An 18,949-nucleotide genomic window follows, 5' to 3' on the forward strand; every position below is an offset into this window, starting at 1 on the left:
ACTTCTTGCCACAAAGTCTCGCCAGGACAGAAGATTAAAGTATATTCAGTATATTTCTACTTTATTTCACTCCTTTATGCCTTTCACTACAATTAATATGCAAGTGCATTCACATTTAAATGATTCAATAAAAAACATAAAAAAAAAAAAAATATATGAACTATTATTTTTGAGTACCATCAGGGATTCCTTCATTATTATTAACAGCACTATACCATCAGCAGGAGAAAGGGTTCGCTCAAGAAAACTCGACCCTACACAGCCCTAAGTACACCCTATCCTACATAAAAGTGCCACGCAGTGAACATTTTATGTGACAATAAAATTTTATTACCACCCCCACTTTAAGCAAACAAAAGTTATTTTTTGTAGTTATGCACTGATTGTTTATTCACGTAACTTGAAATAGCTTTTTTAATAAACATCTGGTTGAGAATGAATATAAAATGAATCAGATCAGTGTGGCTAAGGCCATTCAATTAAATTTATAATGAAAAGCTATAAGCCCGCCACATTATATTAAATATTATAAATTAGCTGCCTTTAACTACTGGATCGATCCTAAATTAATTATTTTAGGCAATTTCATCTGTAAATAAGTAGCGCATAGAATAAATTTTAGTTCAAGGAATTGTTTGTCTACTGCTAGAGCTTACTAAATGAAATAAAGAGAAATCTACTTAATTATGTAATTCAAAAGGTGCCTTTCGTTTAAAACTATTTATAATTTCAATTTAATTTTCAGGGTTTTAATTTGTGTTGTTGAAGGGAACAGTAATTTTTATCTGTAGTTAGAACTACATTATTGTGTTTTTATCTGAACCTTTTAATGTGACCCAAAGGTTTCACAAAATTAATAATACATAAATACAGAATGAAGTAGAAAAAGTATTTTTTTTTTTTAATTTGTGGGAATGAATTGGTTCAGTTGGCAGAGCCGTGGAAGAGTCGCGCCTTAGGGTACGTTTACAACGGAGCTGTGAGTATAGATGATAGCAGAGATGATAACTGATAGAGTAAAATATAATCGCTGATTAGTGTGCACAACGGAGCTGTGATACATGCAACATGCCCGAGTAGTGAAGAAGAGTTTTTATGTTCAGCAGCAACGAAATGGTATATTTTAAAGAAAAAACGCTTTAGAAAATATCATGTACATCCCATAAATAAAAAACGAAGAACTTTAGGTGAATTTCACCATTTATATAAGGAACTTACGAAATTATCCAGATCGTTTTTTTTAATATGTGAGGATGGGTCCACCCACATTCGACAATATTTTAGAAAAAATAAGGTCATAATTAAGAAAACTTTGGAAAAATTGTCATGGAAATCCTATAACCATAGAAGAAAAACTAGTGATTACTCTTAGGTTAGTAATGATTTTATTGAAAAAAAAAAAAAAACAAATAAATACACATGAAAATAAATGTAAGCACGATTTAAAAAACAAAATATTGTTTAAAAGTAAATAATAAAAAATAATGAGTAAAGACAGCACTAAATAATTTTTCGACGTCCATTTTGAAGCTCCGATACTGGAGTTCAGCTAGCAGAAAAATGAAAAATTCAATTCTAACATCTATGCTCGTTTATAGCAGCGAGTATGAGTCACTAATCGAAGCTTCGTTGTGCACGCTCACATAAGAATGTACTAGGTTATTCTATAAGCGCTGCATCACTGCTATCATCTCCGCTATCATCTATGCTCACAGCTCCGTTGTGAACGTACCCTAAGATGTTTCTCTTCCTAGGTGCCTCTTACAGCTCGGCGTTCGGTGATAAACCCGTGCTGTCTGTAGCGACAGAATACTGTTCAGAAGCAGGCAGTGCACTGAAAAAGCACCTGCCTACAATGGTCTTGAATTAAAATTGAAGTACAAACACGCTTGGTGCAATAACAATAATCCAAAGGATATAAAGTTACAATTACAATTTAGTGTTTGTAAAATAAACAAGAATAACTACCACAATTGCATTTGCAACTTTATTGCAAGTAATTTTGTATGTGATATAAACAAAGAACTACCTGTTGATAGCGCAATACTTATGCAACAAGCGAGATTACAATCAAATTACTAAACAGTTGACAGTGGCGCCTCTGGTGTGGGAATTTATTTCTACACAAATATTCAATGCTGAAACATGTTTATTCAAGTAGAGTTATGTTTTATTAATGGCTTTTTTTTTTGTTTCCTGTATTCGTTTATTTAACTTGTTTTAACAACCTAAACGGAATATAGTATCTGTGAGGGTTGATTAGTGGGCTGTTCTTGTTGAATATGATGAACATAAAAGACTTTTTTAATCAAGAAATACAATTCCGTATTTAGTGGCTGATAGGGTTCATGTTTGCTGCTTTAGTATACACAATTAACTGTGGATAAACAGAGTCCATGTTCACGAGGAACGTCAGCGATGATCTCTTAGTAAATGGGAACAGAAAAAGGGTCAATCATTTCTAGTATCTGGGTTTGATCATCGAAGGAAACGGCTCATCAGTTAAAGAAATGAAAAGAATGTTAAGCTCTGGAAGGTAAGTAATAGGCATGCTGAACTCGGTTTTGTGAGAAGAACAAAAAAAGCTTATATTTAGCAGAATATACATATACAGTGGAAACTTCTTGCTACGAAGATGGAGTTTTGTAGGAGGTCAGCAGGGATTTCTGGACTAGAAAGGAGAAGGAACAAAGAAGTAAGGGAGATAATGGAGGTGATAAGTAATGTTTTAAAGTGTATAGAGGAGAGGTATGAGATGGATCGGACATGGTAGGAGAATGTTGGAATTGTGGGTGGAATGGAGAAGGAAAAGAGATAGACCCAAGATATCATGGAGGTACTTGCTAAACAAGTGCCTACAAGGAAATGCTTTGAGAGAGGAGGATGCAAGGGACCGAGAGAGATGGAAGGAACATGTTAGAGAAAATTTCGATTTTGAGGAAAACCTCAAAAGATAGAAGTATACACTATTAGTAGCAATTATTTCAAATGCTATCTATCGAAATATAGAGGTCTAGCAAGAAAACCAAGGGCACGCAAAGCTAGCCTGCTGGAATAATATAGAGGTATTCATTTATGATGAAAAGTTTTTGGACTTTATGAAGCTACAACTGGTTTTTAACACCCTACTCTGGTTTGTATTCTTTTTTTTGGCCATTTACAGGGTAGTTTCATAGATTCGAAACTGAACTATCCATTTGTAAGAATACTGAAACGTTGGTTGACGCCTCTCTAAGTGAACCCAAGTTGGCTTGACGTACAGTGTTGAGAGAAACTCTTCGTTCCTGTCTGTTTGGCTACGTTAAAAGCGGAAGAACGTTGAATTCTTCGCTCAAATATCTTTTGGTTTTAGAAGTTGCTTAAAATTTTTTGGGAAAATTGATATTTCTGAAAGATGATAGAATCTTTGCTCATTCAGAAGAACATAAACATAAATTTTGATTATATTATTCTATTCAAGTACATACATTTTAATCTAGGCCATTAAGGTCTTCATTCCATTCAATAAGATTTAATAAACTCACTTGTAGTTTCATTGAGTTGCTCCATAAAATGAAATTGAGTACTCCCCGATAAAATGATACTTAAGCCCTTCCTGAGAATTAATCCTAACAGATAGTAAAATAAGTTGGTTAGGTTATCAGATTACAGGTTATGTTGAAATTTAGAAAAAAAATAACGGCAAAAATGAGTTAAACATTTACATTTTCTAATTACAGAGATGATTTAATACTGTGTACCAGTGTTAAGTTAAATCTCAGTTTAAATTATTGTACTAATTACAGTTAAAACTTTCTAATAAGATCAATAGTTGGTTGGTTAGTGCTCTCTGCAGGCTTGACGTAAATTCTAAGGTCCCAGATAAATCTCCCGCCTCCGCTAACAAGAGTTAGGTCGCAGTTTCTGTAATAATTGCAATAAAACTTCTTTTTTTTTTTTGGTACTGATTTTTATTACAGAATTACATTAATTCAATGATTAAAATTAAACTAAAGCTTTATGCATTAAAAACAGACAGATATTTAATTAATATTCTGTACTTAATTAAAGAATAAATGAATTTTTTTTAAAAGGAATATTCTTTCACAGAATTAGTGTACCAATTTTTCGCTAGAACTTTCTCAGGATTTAATTTGACTCAACCGGATAAAAGAAGATTTGTACTTTAATAATCGGACTGATCGCTGATTTTCAAGAAAATAATCGTTTTGAGCAAAAAAAAAAAATAAGTTGTTTTTAAGAGCACTAAAATGGATGTCCAGGAATTCAACAGTGATGGAATTCTGTCACACAAAAAACCAAACATCTCAATTTCCATGAAATTATTAAAAAAAAGAAGAAGCTGAAACAGATGCAGACCGAGGAGGTGATGAGAAATAATTAGATTTTCAGTTACACAATTATATCATCATTATCAATATCATATATCCATTGATAATTACGTAAAAACTTAGTCTACCTCTTTAGTAAGAGCTCCTTTATTCTCCTTCAGAATCAATCATTCAGTTCAACTATAAATGGAAAATGTAGTGATACTTAATTTCCTTAATTGTGAAAACAATAATTACTTTTGAAAAGAAAATTACTTTTGGCAACTGAATGTTCAAGATGTGGGACGAATTGGGCAACCTTTGGCCATTACTGAAGATTTGATGCAGGAAGCTGACGAAAAAGTGAAAGAGAACAGACGCTTCATCGTAATCCAATGAGTTTCCTCAAGTGTCAAGAAGTGACCTCTATGAAATTGTGGCCAGACACTTAAATTATCGAAAGATGTGTTCACGCTGGTACAGAAAATGTTGTTGACTGAGGGATGGAACAACTTGAACAGCCTCCGCTGCAGTCCTGATGTGGCACCCAGATGTTTTATCTGCACCGTGTTGCAGTGGTTGTCAAATCAGGCGGCAGACTTCTATGAGGATGGGATTGAAAAGCTGGTTGTACGAGACGATAAAGTGTATTAACATTAGTGGCAATTACGTAGAAAAGTTGATTAAGGTACTAAGCTTTCATGTAAAAAATAAAATTGTTAAGAAAAGAGTTCAGGATGTTAATACTTGTTTTTCTTTTATTTCAAAACGTTACACACTTAAAAAATACGCCTCGTAAATTGGTACCTGAACTATTAGGAAATAAAGTAGATATTTTCAATGTTGGAGTTGCTCAGTGTAGCGTGAAATGAATGTAAAGACTAGAAGTCTTGATGTACCCTACACAATTTGACCCGTAAAAAACTGGGTCAATGGATGCATTATTATTCTCCTTATAGTCTTAAAATACAAAAACTCTTTTTTACGGGCCAACAAACATGACTCATAACCTAAAATTTTAACAAAAATTTTAAAGAAGAGATAACAAATACTGTACAGTTTTAATGTAGGTACTGTTACAGTATACTTAAAGGTAACTTAGCCTTTCTGAGCCTATTTGCCACGAGCTACAGGCAAAGCAGTTCTCCCTTACAATTTGAAATATTCACTGCTAATTAATAAATAGTTTAATTTGCGAAAAAACAGGAAAAACTACATTACCGGCTTATGATCTAAACTTTCGACGGAAATAAAAATACTAAAATAACTCTGAAATCTACGGTGCAAAACTCTGAGTCAGAACAGATGAACCAACGGACAATTCAGCAGTCCAATCTAAGATACAGTTCAAGATGCCCCGTTCTATGTCACACCGATCTCAATAAACACCAAAGACACAGAACAGGAAAACCGTACAACTCCCTTTCATTATCAGTCATAAACAATCTATCCCAAACTACTCTTCCCTCGAATCCTCACCCGAATACTGAAGCGTCGATGGCCTCGCGACCACCTGATCGCAAGATAAAAAAGGGCATCCTTCGAATTCACTTCAACGGCATCCTGTGTTAGCCTACTCGTGATGGTTATCGTTGGATGAACCTCATTAAAATCTTTCAACTCATTTATATTTATGTATTGTAAGCAATCTGATTTACATGTTGGCAATAGGCAGTTGTAAATTAAATAGAGTTAAAAAATTAAAAATATATATAAGGTAATTAATGAGTGTAAACTATTTTTTATTCCATCAAATTTATGGTTATTGTAATTTGTTTCTGTAAAATCTATTCCATAGTCTTGAAGAAGTTCTAGCCGCTGATTCGAAAGCAAAGCTGAAACTGGCAATAATCATATTTCCCCTTTGGATTGGTGAATCAGTCGCTGAAAACATATGAACAGCACTCTATACTGTACGATACAGACTAAAAGAGGGACAGTGTTGTCTATTAACGAAAAAGGCAGGAAAAAAGCTCTGGGCGCCAATGACCACTGATGCTTCAGTTCTGCCATTACTTCCTGGTAAAAGAAAGTACCGAAATTGGTATTTCTGTTGAAGATTTCTTGAGATCCATAAAGGAAAAATGTGCATCCTTGCAGATGCAAATTGCAGTTGTATTAAGCACAAATGATTGAATTTAGAATATTCAAGACAAAACAAAAGAGAGAAACCGTAACAAAGAAAACAAATGACTTCTTGAAATTTGAACTGAATGGCGTGTTTGAGAGTTCACATGCTCAAAAAAAAGGGAGGTCTTTTTGCAAGAAATCTTGCTTGGAGAATGAAAGGCAATGACCCAAAGGATATGCGGCAGTTCTATGTCTGAATTACTCACAACACTTAATTGTCTTCTTGTTTAAAACGATCCAGGATTTCTTCTTCCATCTCTTGGTAGAAAGGTTGGAATGGTTCCAACAATTTAACTGAGGGTAAGAGAGCAGTTCAATACAAGTGTATATATACAGACGGACTGTATAATAGACAGAGAGAAGATGCTATTTTTCTCTATACATCAACAAAGATTTATTCAAGGTTTTTCTTACTCTCAAAGGTGAAAAGTTAAATCAAATTTAATTGATCAGGAGTTTACCACAAAAATAATTAATGCAATCAGGTTTTATAATTATCTCAACAAGAAATGCTTAAAGCGTAAAAAGGAATGAAGTTTTTACTTTTATTTAGAATCTTTAAAAAAAAATCATAAATAGAAACTTGATTTGAAAATGTTCACCTTATGTAAATGAAGAAATTGCAATTTATAAGCATTAGGAATATCCTTCTTAATTAGTTTATGAACGTTTAAGTCTGGACAAGTAGTGGGAATACATGAAAGAAAAAAGAGAGAAAAACTTGCAGTTAGTGGAAGACATGTTTAATTATTTTGTGTCGGTAAGGAATGGAATGTTGGTGAAGTTATAGGAGGCTACTTCGCGGCAAAGAGGATTAGGATGGGAATTTAGAACGGAGAGGAGTTTCAACAGGCAGTTTCTCGAATATAGTTGCTCTTAAGGATGAGCTCTTTTGTAGGGTACAGATTGTAGTACGTCGTGGAGAGTCAGTTGCAAGTCTGAGAAATTTGTAATGAGTGATAGGAATCGTGGAAATCAGCGAACTTTCTCTGATTGAAACTAAAGAATAATTTGAGTAAGAACAATCTTAGATTATTTTTTTTGACGATTACTTCAGGACGGACGGTAAAGCTAATATGTATTGTGGTACTGGGTTCGATTCCCGGTCTTAGGGCTTGGATTTTATTTAATGGTTAATAAAAGAAATTTACCATAAAGTATGTTTGCTAGTCGCCTCCGTCCACGACACCTAATTGGTAGTTGGACGTTAAGCCCCGCCTGAAAAAATAGGTGATTACTTTACTTTACTACTTACTTTACTCCAGGACGGGCTCCAGACGTAGCTGACTTAGAGTAACATCGGCCCGCTAACCACTATGTTGAGGAGCAGTTTGTTCTGTTCTTCGAGTCTTGTGACTATAAAGGAAAGAGTAATCTTGCAGTCAGTTTTTACCGGAACTCATTATGTACTGAACGTGGTAGACAAGGTCAGTTTGTAGCCGCCCAGAGTTAAGCCGAGAAATTTGGACTTGGTTAGTCTATAGGGTCAAATTATAATCGTATTTGTATAATTTGCATCTTTTAAGGAAGGGTCTATGCTTAGTAAAAACTACAATTTTAGATTTCTCATTTCTACATTTACTCATTTAGGTGCCCCTAAAGTGTTCAATGGTCTTCAGGACAATAAATTATTGATTCCATGTCCAGTGATTTGGATTTAAGTTTGATGGGTTTGAAGCTGGAATGTTAATAAGGAATAAAATGGACAGGGGGCGACTACTACTGATTGAATTTCAGCACCGAAATTAGAATAATGCGATATCCAGCTGATGAAACACAGTAGGAAGGACATGAGCGGCGTTGTAATGTATCCCCGAAGTTGTTTAGCGATGGACCAACTGAGTGATGAGACTGGCCGTAAATCAAGAGTTCACTGGAGTGGCGGTCATCTGACGGTCCACGCTGAGAGACGCTGCCACCCGCTGATAATCCAAACTGATAGCAAGCCCAGCATTATGTTAGTAACCTGATGTGTTGTCCAGTGATCTGTTGTTTAAGTGATTTAATAGCCAACGATGGGAAGTGGATAGATCTAAGATACTAGGATTAATTTGAGACGATCTAATCTGTAATGGATCGCGATAATATTAGATGTACTCCACCGCAGTTATCCATTTGTTGTATTAAATTTCCCTGTGATTAACGCAGATTAATGCGATAATGGATTTATGGCAAAATTTTTCATGAACTTCTTATTTCTTAATTTTCAATCTGAGGAAGTTATTTTGTAATTACTAATTGCTACACCGATCGCAAAATTAACATAAAGTTTAATTTTCTCGGCTAGGTCCGTCGGAGAATTCCAATTTTCCACTAGCTCATAAAGCCCTAACTTTTTTCCCACAATAACATAAGCCAGTGATTCACAACCTTTGTTTTTTGGGTCGCGGCGGCACACTTTTAACAATTTCAAAATTTGGCGGTACACTAACAATAAGTTTAAAAGTATTTCACTTATCCACAAAACACTGTGTAAAATAGTTTATTTTCAATATAAAATAAAATAATGTCTACTACAAAAACTACAGTATACAGTATATTTATTCTTCTTCTTCCTTGTCTAATGCTCTTATGCCTTTCAGCGTCGAGCTTTAGATAACTTAGGCCTTTAACCAGCGGATGTACTCTTCTCTGTTATTTGCCAATTTTTGGATAGAAGACCTAGTCTGACCTCGCTTTTGTGCCAATCGCCCGATGTAATCCAAATAGCCCATCTTGGTCTGCGGCCTTCTAATTTGGCCTTCATCAAGCACCTAATCTTCTCCTCTTCACTTCTCTCAGCAGACGTGGCAAAACCACCCCAACTGCCGATTCCTCCAACTTGGTTACGAAGGGTTCAGTATCTCTAAGCTGCCCCTTATTGTTTCATTTCTAATTTTATCACGCTTAGATTTCCCTTCGACCCGGCGGAGAAATCTCATTTCGGCAGCTGTAATCCAGCTTGCATGCTTATACCAGCAAAGTCCACGATTCTGCCCCATACTGAAGAAAAGGTAAGTAGACTGAAGACGGTCATTTTCACTTTTTTGCTGATTTCTCTTTTACCGACCACAGTATTCCTGATCAGACCGTAGGCTAATTATGTAGTATATATTTATTAAGGGATTAATTACAAGTTAATAATAAGAATACTTTTAATGAGAAATTTGAGCTTGGTGTTTTTTTGATAATTACAGTTTATATTTGGTCGTATAAATGATAATGCTACTCCTCATATCGTCTTCTACATATTTAATATATAATTTTAAATTGTATGCATTTCTAAAATTTGGCGGCAAACTTCAAAACTTTCGCGGCATGAAAAACTGCCGCGGCACAGTGATTGGGAATCAGATATAAGCTTTAGTTTTATGATGTGAAGAAGTTCAAGAAATTATGTTGTAACTGTTGTACCCACTAAGGGCGCCAAATTATTGATTTGCCAAGAGCGCTAAATTCACTTGGCATGGCCTTACTATTGGCCAAGGTTAATTAGGTAACTAATTAGACAGAATCAGCTGGCTTTTAACTACCGAGTGTGAAATTTATGAATAAAAAATAAATGGGGTAATATCAAATAGTACGGTCATATAAATAATCACTTTAAAAACGTACATGAAATAACCAACAAAAAATTCTTAGAGCCGAACTTAAATTAAATTCTACTGAAAATGATAATACAGTTAGTGGCTATTACGCTTCTTCTTATTTCCCTTTTCAAATTCTCACAATTGAGTTAGATAATTGTGATAGTCTCTAAAGAACAGAAACTCTACAGAAGATAGAAGTGTCGTTCTTTGCTGAAGACCCTGTCCCTCTTTGTTTGAATATTTCATTGTATATATAATAGTGGGATTTCCATTTTGAACTTCATTAGTGTATTTACAAATTGGCTCGCTATTATTCTCTATTGTCTTTATATTTTGAATACATTGCTCTTCTTGTCTCGCGTTTTTCCCATTTCTTTCTTTTTATTATTATTATTGTTAATTGTTAAACGCGTACAAAAACCATAAATTTGTAATGTGTTTTTAAAATAACGTCCATTATTTTGATTTTAATATGTTTCACCTGATTTCTTGGGTATGGTACGTACCCGTACATCTTCAAACATCTATTAAGTGTCAGAAGTCTCCATAAAATATCCAAGTGAGGTAGTTAGAAACAACAAAATGGTTAGAAATCTGACAACTCATATATCACCAGGTTTCAGCCAATCAAAAGTAGTTTATGTTTGATTGCAGATCGGCGGATTATGATTAGACATTTAGTTCAGCGAATAATTCAAGATATGTACAAGTTATATTGAGAGTGAAAGTTCTTGATTAGAGGCTCATGAGATTAGCCGAGAGTTTGGTTCTTCCAGTTAATGGGAATCTGTTTACCAATCCGATTCGCTTAATCATCCTTTTTCTAGGATTTGTGGCCAATGAAGGAAGTCCTTACTACATCAGCTATCTCTGGCCTGTATCTCTACTTACCTATAAATTTGAGTTTCGTCTATACATTTTGAAGCTGTGATGTGATAACAGAAGAAAAATATATAATTTTTAATTATAAAAATTATAACTAGTAGTGCCAGTCAGACGCTATTACTTAGGTCAAGTGCCGCGGTCAGTGCACGGGCAAAAGGGACCGCCCGCCAAAGACACACCGCTTTCAAAAGGGCCATTATACGGTCAGTATACAGTGACCACCTGGCTACAAACACTCAAAAGACCGAATACCTGGCTACAGCCCTTTGATAACTTCCAACACCTGTCACCCGGCCTATTCAAGACTAGGGTCAACACACGGCAAGAGATGTTTGAGTGTGACCCGTAATTACAAGACTTGTCAATGTGTGGTGATGGCTATATATGGTCTCTCTACAGGAAGTGGGGGATCAGTCGATGATTATTCTTCAGTATTTTACCAGCGTAACATCAAGATTCTACCAGCGAGTTACACCGCGAGCGCGTCCCTATCTAAGTATTTAAACATATATCTATTTAACGTCATTATAGTTGTGCATTCTAGTTACAATTTAAATCATTTTAAATTATTGTAGTATATCTTTACAAACGTCTAAATTATTGTTAAAATATATATATTTATTTATTTTCGTAAACTCGTAATTCATATTCCGAATATCAACTCATTAAAATCTCTAACTAATTCCCGCATCATAAACCTCCTCTTCAAGTCATCTGAACCCATTACAAAGCCATTTCGTTGGGCGTTTCTTACCCGCGGCTGTTCTTCACATATTTTCTCAGGACAAGGTTTTTCTCCATGCGTGAAGTTGACTTAAGACTACAGTCTGTCTAGCTTAAAGACTCCGCCGTTAAGGTCCTCAGCTCTCACCTTACTATTCTAATGAACTCTGGGGTTGTAATATTACCATTGTAGTAAATTTGTAATGGAATGTTTGATATTTGGCAACCCTGTTGAGGGTGTAAGAGAAGGGCTGACCGTTAGGGGTAGCTAGAGGGTTGCAGGTAGTAAGAGCCATTCCTTAGTTTAGTTTGAGTTGAGTTTTGTCACTCTTTATGAATGTTATGGTTTGTGTGTTACGCCTTATGAATTAAGAGAATAAACTATATTTAGGTTAATTTGTGTTTATTCAAACCCTTAAAAGTATTAAGTATATTATTATGTTTTATGCGTTTTAGTTTTGTTGTTCTCTCCCATTTTTATTTTCATTTTGCTTATATTTTACACCATATATCTCCACCATATATTTAATATCGTAAAATTAAATATCGTATTCCAATGGTCTTACCGAAGCTATGTTTGTCCTTTCATATTAGACACTACAAAGACTACATTTACAATCATTTACTATCGAGTAGAAGGCGCCACGGTAGCCGAGCGGTTAGAGGCGAGACCTGTAAAGCTAATATGTATTGTGGTACTGGGTTCGATTCCAGGTCTAGGCCTTGGATTTTATTTAATGTTAATATGAGAAATTGACAGTAAAATATGTTTGCTAGTCGCCTCCGTCCACGGCACCTAATTGGGCGTAAAGTCCGCCTGAAAAATAGGCAATTACTTTACTTTATCGAGTAGACTTTAGTTAAAACTAGAAGTCGGTCGATTGATTTTGAAAGTGATAAAGGGACTGTTCAACTGCATTCAGCCATAAGGTAAACTTTGCTAAACCCATCACCAGTCGCAATGTTCAGGTGACAGACACGCCCTTTGACTGTTTTTTTTCACTAGTGGCGGATAGGCTGGACTTTTACAAAGACAAAGTACAGCGAGTTTAGCTAGTTTATTACGTTATTAAAATTTCCACAAGTTGTTGCGTTATTATATTCCATTATAGAACAAAACACTAGAGACAAAATTAAAGATGAGCAAAGAAAACGAACCCAACATACATATTAATGTTAATAAAGAATGGAAATAATTCGCATATTTCATATCACCATGAAAATATTAACTCATTCTCAACGTTTTTAATTTGTATTTCTTTTGAGAAAACTCCCTTAAATTAATTACATTAATTTTTCATTCGTAAGTTTTTTTATTATTTCTTTTAAAATATAAACCACTTTTTCAACTTCTATAAGAAATTCATTAATACAAGAAGTTATGCAGAAGTTTATTATTAAAGAATATAAGAGAATTATTTACAGATCTACAGCGTGGAAACGGTAACTTAATTTAATTGAAAGTAAGTCTAAGGTCAAAGGTCATCCATTAAAAAGTTTCCCAACACTTTTTCAGATTTGCTTATTTAATCTCATATTACTTTAATTGGTTTGAAGATACTCTACAGCTTCATCCATAACGAACGCCATTACAATTCTTTTTTTTAAAGCAATGATATCTATTTTTATCAAGATATTAACTTGGTCCAAGCATTTTGGAGTTTTAGATAATTTCAATTCTTGCACAATAAGCAACGTTTTAATTATGGTAGATATTCATGGAACAGGTTTATTCTATTTTTTTTTTTTTTTTTTTTTTTGCCATACAGCCAGCATCGTCTAGGTGCTTATCACTAGAATATCACTCACTCTCCATTCTTACCTACAAATACATTCGCTTCACACATTCATCATTCTACTATATACAACTATTTACATAAACCTTACAACTAATGGATGGATCAGCACTCTGTGCCATCCTTATAGCTTAACCAAAATTAAAATCACGTAATCCTTCTCTAATCATTTTCTTCCATTCATTCTAATTCGGCTATAGCTTTTAAATACATTCATATTTCATTGCTAGCTCTGCTATCGACTTAAGCACATAAATGTTGGTGGAGAATATTATGTCTTCATAGCGAAATGGTGCATCTAAATACCTGTATATATCGTCAAACATTCGTTTCCTTTCTACCACATAACGTGGGACATATCATTATTACATGTTTGAAATCCTCCTCCTCATTGCAATCTACGCAAGAGGAGAGGACCTTTTGTTGATCCTGTGTAGATACGATCCGCACACCGCGTGGTTCGCTCTCAGCCTGCTTATTGTCGTAACAACCCATTTATTAGTGACAGTTCCCTTAAACCATGGTTGTCTAGGTAACTGATCTGCCATAGTTTTATAGAATCTACCTTTATCACCATTATTGTAATCTGTCTGCCATTTTTGTAGTGCTGCTTTTGCAATTATACCTTTGATATCGGTGTGTGGTAATTTATAATTAGCCATTTCCCCACTATTGGTGGCTTCCTTTGCAAGTGTATCAACAATTTCATTCTCTTTTATACCACAATGACCCCTTACCCACAAAAAAATTAATGCAGACTCTCAATTTTCTATTATCATAGTTAAAATGGAATGAAAAACCATGCAAGGCAAAATGGGTTACAGAAAAACAAACCAAGAAAGGTTTTCTCACCATGGAAAATGATTTTTTGTAACATAAAGTTTATATATAAAAAAAAACAGGAAAAATAATAGCAATGGTGCTCACCATTTATGTCAACAATATTACGAAAACTGGTGCTCACCATGAGAAATGGTGCCTTCCTAACCAGCCCAATTAATTTCCAAAAATTCTCCATTCTATTTCAAATTGGACAACATTCACTTGAAAAGTTATGCTCAACAATAACCTCTTTATAATTTAGGAATCTGAGAATTTCATATAAATATGAGGAGACGTAAACCAAACACAGCGATTGGCTGTAACCCGTTTTGGACAATTGTTGAATGAAACAAAAATTGTTGCATACTTTCATTAACTTTTCAACGTTTCAAGCTCGAATTGAAAAAAAACCAGAACTCTGATAATAACTTCATTCATGAAAATCGGTTCGTGCGTTTAGGCGCTACGTTGTTGACAAAAAAAGGTAACAACAAGAAAAAGAACAAGAAGAACAAGAACATTTTCTGAAAATGCCGTTTATGCTCATTTTCGGCGTCTTTTTTCTCGAAATCTATTAGATCTGGGTTGTTGCAAAAAGAATTACAGTTATAAAGGAGGATTTGCCCGATATTATAAAGAAAATTTGGGAATTTTATCTTTTATAGTAAAAGAGACAAAAAATTGTCAAAGTTGGGTGGTTTTCAACATTACGCTATTTCGTGCAGTTTTTGACGATCAACCCTTATACAACTGTCCTACCGTTATTACAGTTTTAATAAAATTGAAAAAACCAGAACTCTGATAATATAAAACTTTAAAACAGAAGGGTTGAATGCAGTCTCGGATTAAGTTCAAATGACAGGCCCATTTATTTCATCAAAAATTTAATGTAGTAAGTTTCTGCGTGGGGCGAAAAAATCTTTTAGGGCGATTCAGATCAAGGAGGCACTAACTCTGGACAAAGTAACCAATCACAGTTTCATCAATACATGTACCAAACGGATATTCCAGCGTAGCCCTGTCATGTGTCTAGTTTAAGAAAAGTTGTTTAGAAAAATGAACATTTGCGGGAAATTGGTCGCTCGTAGAATTTTATTGAGCGTACCAAAAGGAAATAATCAGAGGAGAATGTTTTTCTTTTTCTTTTTTGTTAACAATATTTCCTTTCATTGTCAGTATGAAGTTTTCGTTTGAACATTCGTCATCATTTAAACCAATTATGGTTTCCATCCAGAAAAGATTGGCCAGAATACAACAGAAGAAATAATAGATTTACACTATGACCCAAAGGCATGTCCAAATTGTTTTTCTCTTTGGTTATTTGTTTTTCAAGACTTCCAAATCTCTATTGTATGGTACACGAAATTAATGTGCAAACGGAATATAATTTAAATTATGGTTATAGTATAATATCTTTACGTAAAGTTTGATTTTTTTCAATTGCTTAATGCTATTTTTTTTTTTAATAAAAGGTTTTAACATCTAAGGTGGCAAGCGTCCAGGATCTTCTCGGTGCACTCTGCTAGTCACCCGAAACTGTACTTTCGCTTCAGACAGCACTCAACATGACCGGAAGCTTTTCATTTTATTTTTCTTTTATTTAAATGTGTATTATTCACAAACAAGCAATAAATGGATACAATATAAACAAGTAAAGCCCACTTCGTGAACAATTTTCAGCAGATAAATGAATTTACAAAGAAGGGGGGAAAAATAGAGTCCTTTTATTCGCGGTTGATTCAACTAGAAAATTAGGCGGGCCTAGGGGCTAAGCTACATGCATAATGAATGAAATTCTCGGCATTCTATTATTCAAGATATGACGCAAATATGGGGGGGGGCCTTGCGAATTTCTAAAATGATACTAGTACTACAACAGTCAGATAAGTGACATCTTGGTTAATAACCAATTCTTTATTTCTCGTTTATTACGCCATAAACAGGAAATAAGGTTTATTCCGTTTTTATTTATAGTTCGTACAGTTTTCACGATGAAACTTATATGGTCAATGTTTCCTGCATTAATTTTATTTACAATATTTAGGTAAGTTAGACCAATTTGTGCTTAAAGACATACGTCTTTAAATTTGAATCATATGGTGGCAATCCAAAAAACCTAATGATAACAAAATCGGGGGATACAGTTTGGCATTATAGTTTCGAATCTATCGTCTACATCCAAAATTAAATTAGACCACAGGATAGCTAAAGGATCAAAGAATTCATTACGATAAGTGTGGACTGTGACGCATCGCGCGCGGTGGAGAGGGAAGCGCCGCCATTTTGAGATCATTTTGCTGCGATTCGAGATTTGCAATGAGTATAACTTTTGACTCGGAGAAGCTACGATGTTCGTTTAAGTTTTAATCGTCAGCTGTCGTTACAATCTATCGATTGCATATAAATCATTAGTGTAAAATAGTGACAGTGAATATAATAAGGTGTTAGAATAAAAAAATATTATCAAAAATATATAATGTCGGCCTATACGCGTCGAAAAGCCAAAATGAAATTCAGAGACCGTATACGGTTGGAAAGGGCTTCTCAAGAACAATCGAATGGTAATAATAAAACACCATATGACCGAGTCAAGCTGTGCCGAGAACGTAAAAGAATGAATGCGGCCGAGCGGATCAACGACGGTGTCAGTACATCTGCAGCTGGGGCGGTTGAAATTATGCAAGAGGATGATGAAATCGCTTCTACATCGACAACGGACTGTATAGGCATAGTTTGTGTTCGATCGTCGATTTGTTTCCTTGATTTCATCCTAAATACATGAATAAAAATATTTTATATAAAAAATATAACCCGTTACGTAAACGTATTCACGTACGACACACGGCCGTGTCCATGACGCAGCCGCAGTTTTTTTTTTTTTTTAAACAGCTCTTAGTTTTCTCACTAGCTTATTTATTTTCTTTGACCGTTACTTTTCTGAATGAACATCATAAAACCTATTTCCGGCAGAAGCTAATTAATGAGAAAAATAAAATTTGGGCTTACAACAAAGTGAAAACAACTTGAGAAGAATATCGCAGACAGCCTTCATATAACTTAAAAATTAAGTCCACAATTTGTAACTTCCTGTCAGTTTAAATAAAGTTCGGAGTATACAGGAAACAAATTCTTTCCGATTAAATGGAATTCTTGTCAGTAATAGGGTCTTTCAGCTGGTGAGAGTGGGAGGGTCAGCCAGAGAAGATAAAAAACAATAAACCTATGTAAATGGATAGGGTCCTCTGAAGTATATAACAACTGCCTTGTAAATAACAAAGAAAGTGAACTCTAAATGGATATTCCGTACTGTTTTTTTTATACAGTTACACTAAATTACATGCAGCTCACGTCACCGTTACTAAAGTTAGTTAGATCTAACCCATTTCTAAAAAAGTAAACGAATAGTACTCTATTTTACTGGCTAAAATTTCTAGTACTGTCAGAAAAGTATCTTTAGATGTTACAGGCATTGGTGGGAACACATTTAACAGAGCTAAATGTTGCATTTACTTATCTCTAGTAAGAAAATAAGTAACTTTAATCTTTTAAGTCTCAAGTTTTTATTTTTCTTCAATATTTGGATAAAAATTAAGTAAACACAATCCCACAAAGGAACTGATTTAGCACAGTCAGGGCCGGATTTAGATGAAAAGAGGCCCTAGGCTAGTACACTTTATGAGGCCCTGTCATCTCCCATTTTTAAGTTTATAAATTACTTTTTATGTTTGTTTATTATGTTTATATGCGTAGAATTTCTCCTTATTTACGGTTCAGTGTTTTTAGAATAGTGTAATTTTAATTTTGTTAACAATTTGAATGTAGGCCCCTCTTGATCTTGAGGCCCTAGGCTGAAGCCTAGTTAGCCTATACAGGGTGTCCCAAGCTATATGGATAACGACTTTTTCTCGGAAACTAAGATAGCTAGAAAAAAACTAAAAAATACGTGTTCCCTTAGTTTTTTGTTAGGAATCCAAATTTAATTTGCAAATTTTGTTCGGTGCTTCCAGAAGCGAGATACAGACACCAACTTCATTTTTTCAAATGAGGAGGTACGGTTTTTATTTAAGAAATAGATTCCTCTATTTTTTTTAAAGAAAAATTTACTTGAACGGTTTTTTTCTGTGAGCGATATTTTACAAGTTATGAATGAAAACATGATTCTTATAAGAAATTTCAAAATGACAATATTATAACGGTTTTATGATTGAATAAGAAGAAAAGTACTATTTTATTATAAATCTTACTTCTCATTAACATAACAGATCAAGCTCGAAATGGCCTCCACCATTAGAGATGCATAGACATGCTCTTTCCAGCCAATCGCCCCTTACTGCCAAAGAAATAGATTCGGCTTTAACCGAGTTACAGGCATCTATTTTTCTTTGCTTTAGTTCATCTACAAATGCAGTCCCGGTTTGATTCTGATACACCTAGATTTAAGAAATGCTTTTAGATAAGCAGTAATAAGGAAAGAAAGAAAAATGTTATGGTTAATCACCTTGTTTTTGAGGTAGTAACACCAAAGGAAATAGGTCCATAGAATGTCAAGTCCGATGAGAGAGGTGGCCACTGAATCGCCCCCTGTGTCGATATAATACGCCCATCAAATTGCCTAGCGAGATATCTCTTTACATGCCTGATGGTGTTATAATCGACACAGGGGGCGATTCAGTGGCCACCTCTCTCATCTGACTTGACATTCTATGGACCTATT

The 18,949-nt window shown here is 34.5% G+C and overlaps 1 protein-coding gene across 5 annotated transcripts in view; it reads right to left on the reverse strand.

Moving 5' to 3' along the window:
* Window positions 1–18,949, reverse strand: part of LOC141460614 (uncharacterized) — a 610,369-nt gene that overhangs the window by 244,093 nt on the left and 347,327 nt on the right. The window lies entirely within an intron of this gene.

Source organism: Rhodnius prolixus, unplaced genomic scaffold, assembly GCF_049639745.1.
Source record: "Rhodnius prolixus isolate KJV_2025 unplaced genomic scaffold, Rpr scaffold_1, whole genome shotgun sequence".
In the NCBI taxonomy this organism is placed as follows: Eukaryota; Metazoa; Arthropoda; class Insecta; order Hemiptera; family Reduviidae; genus Rhodnius; species Rhodnius prolixus.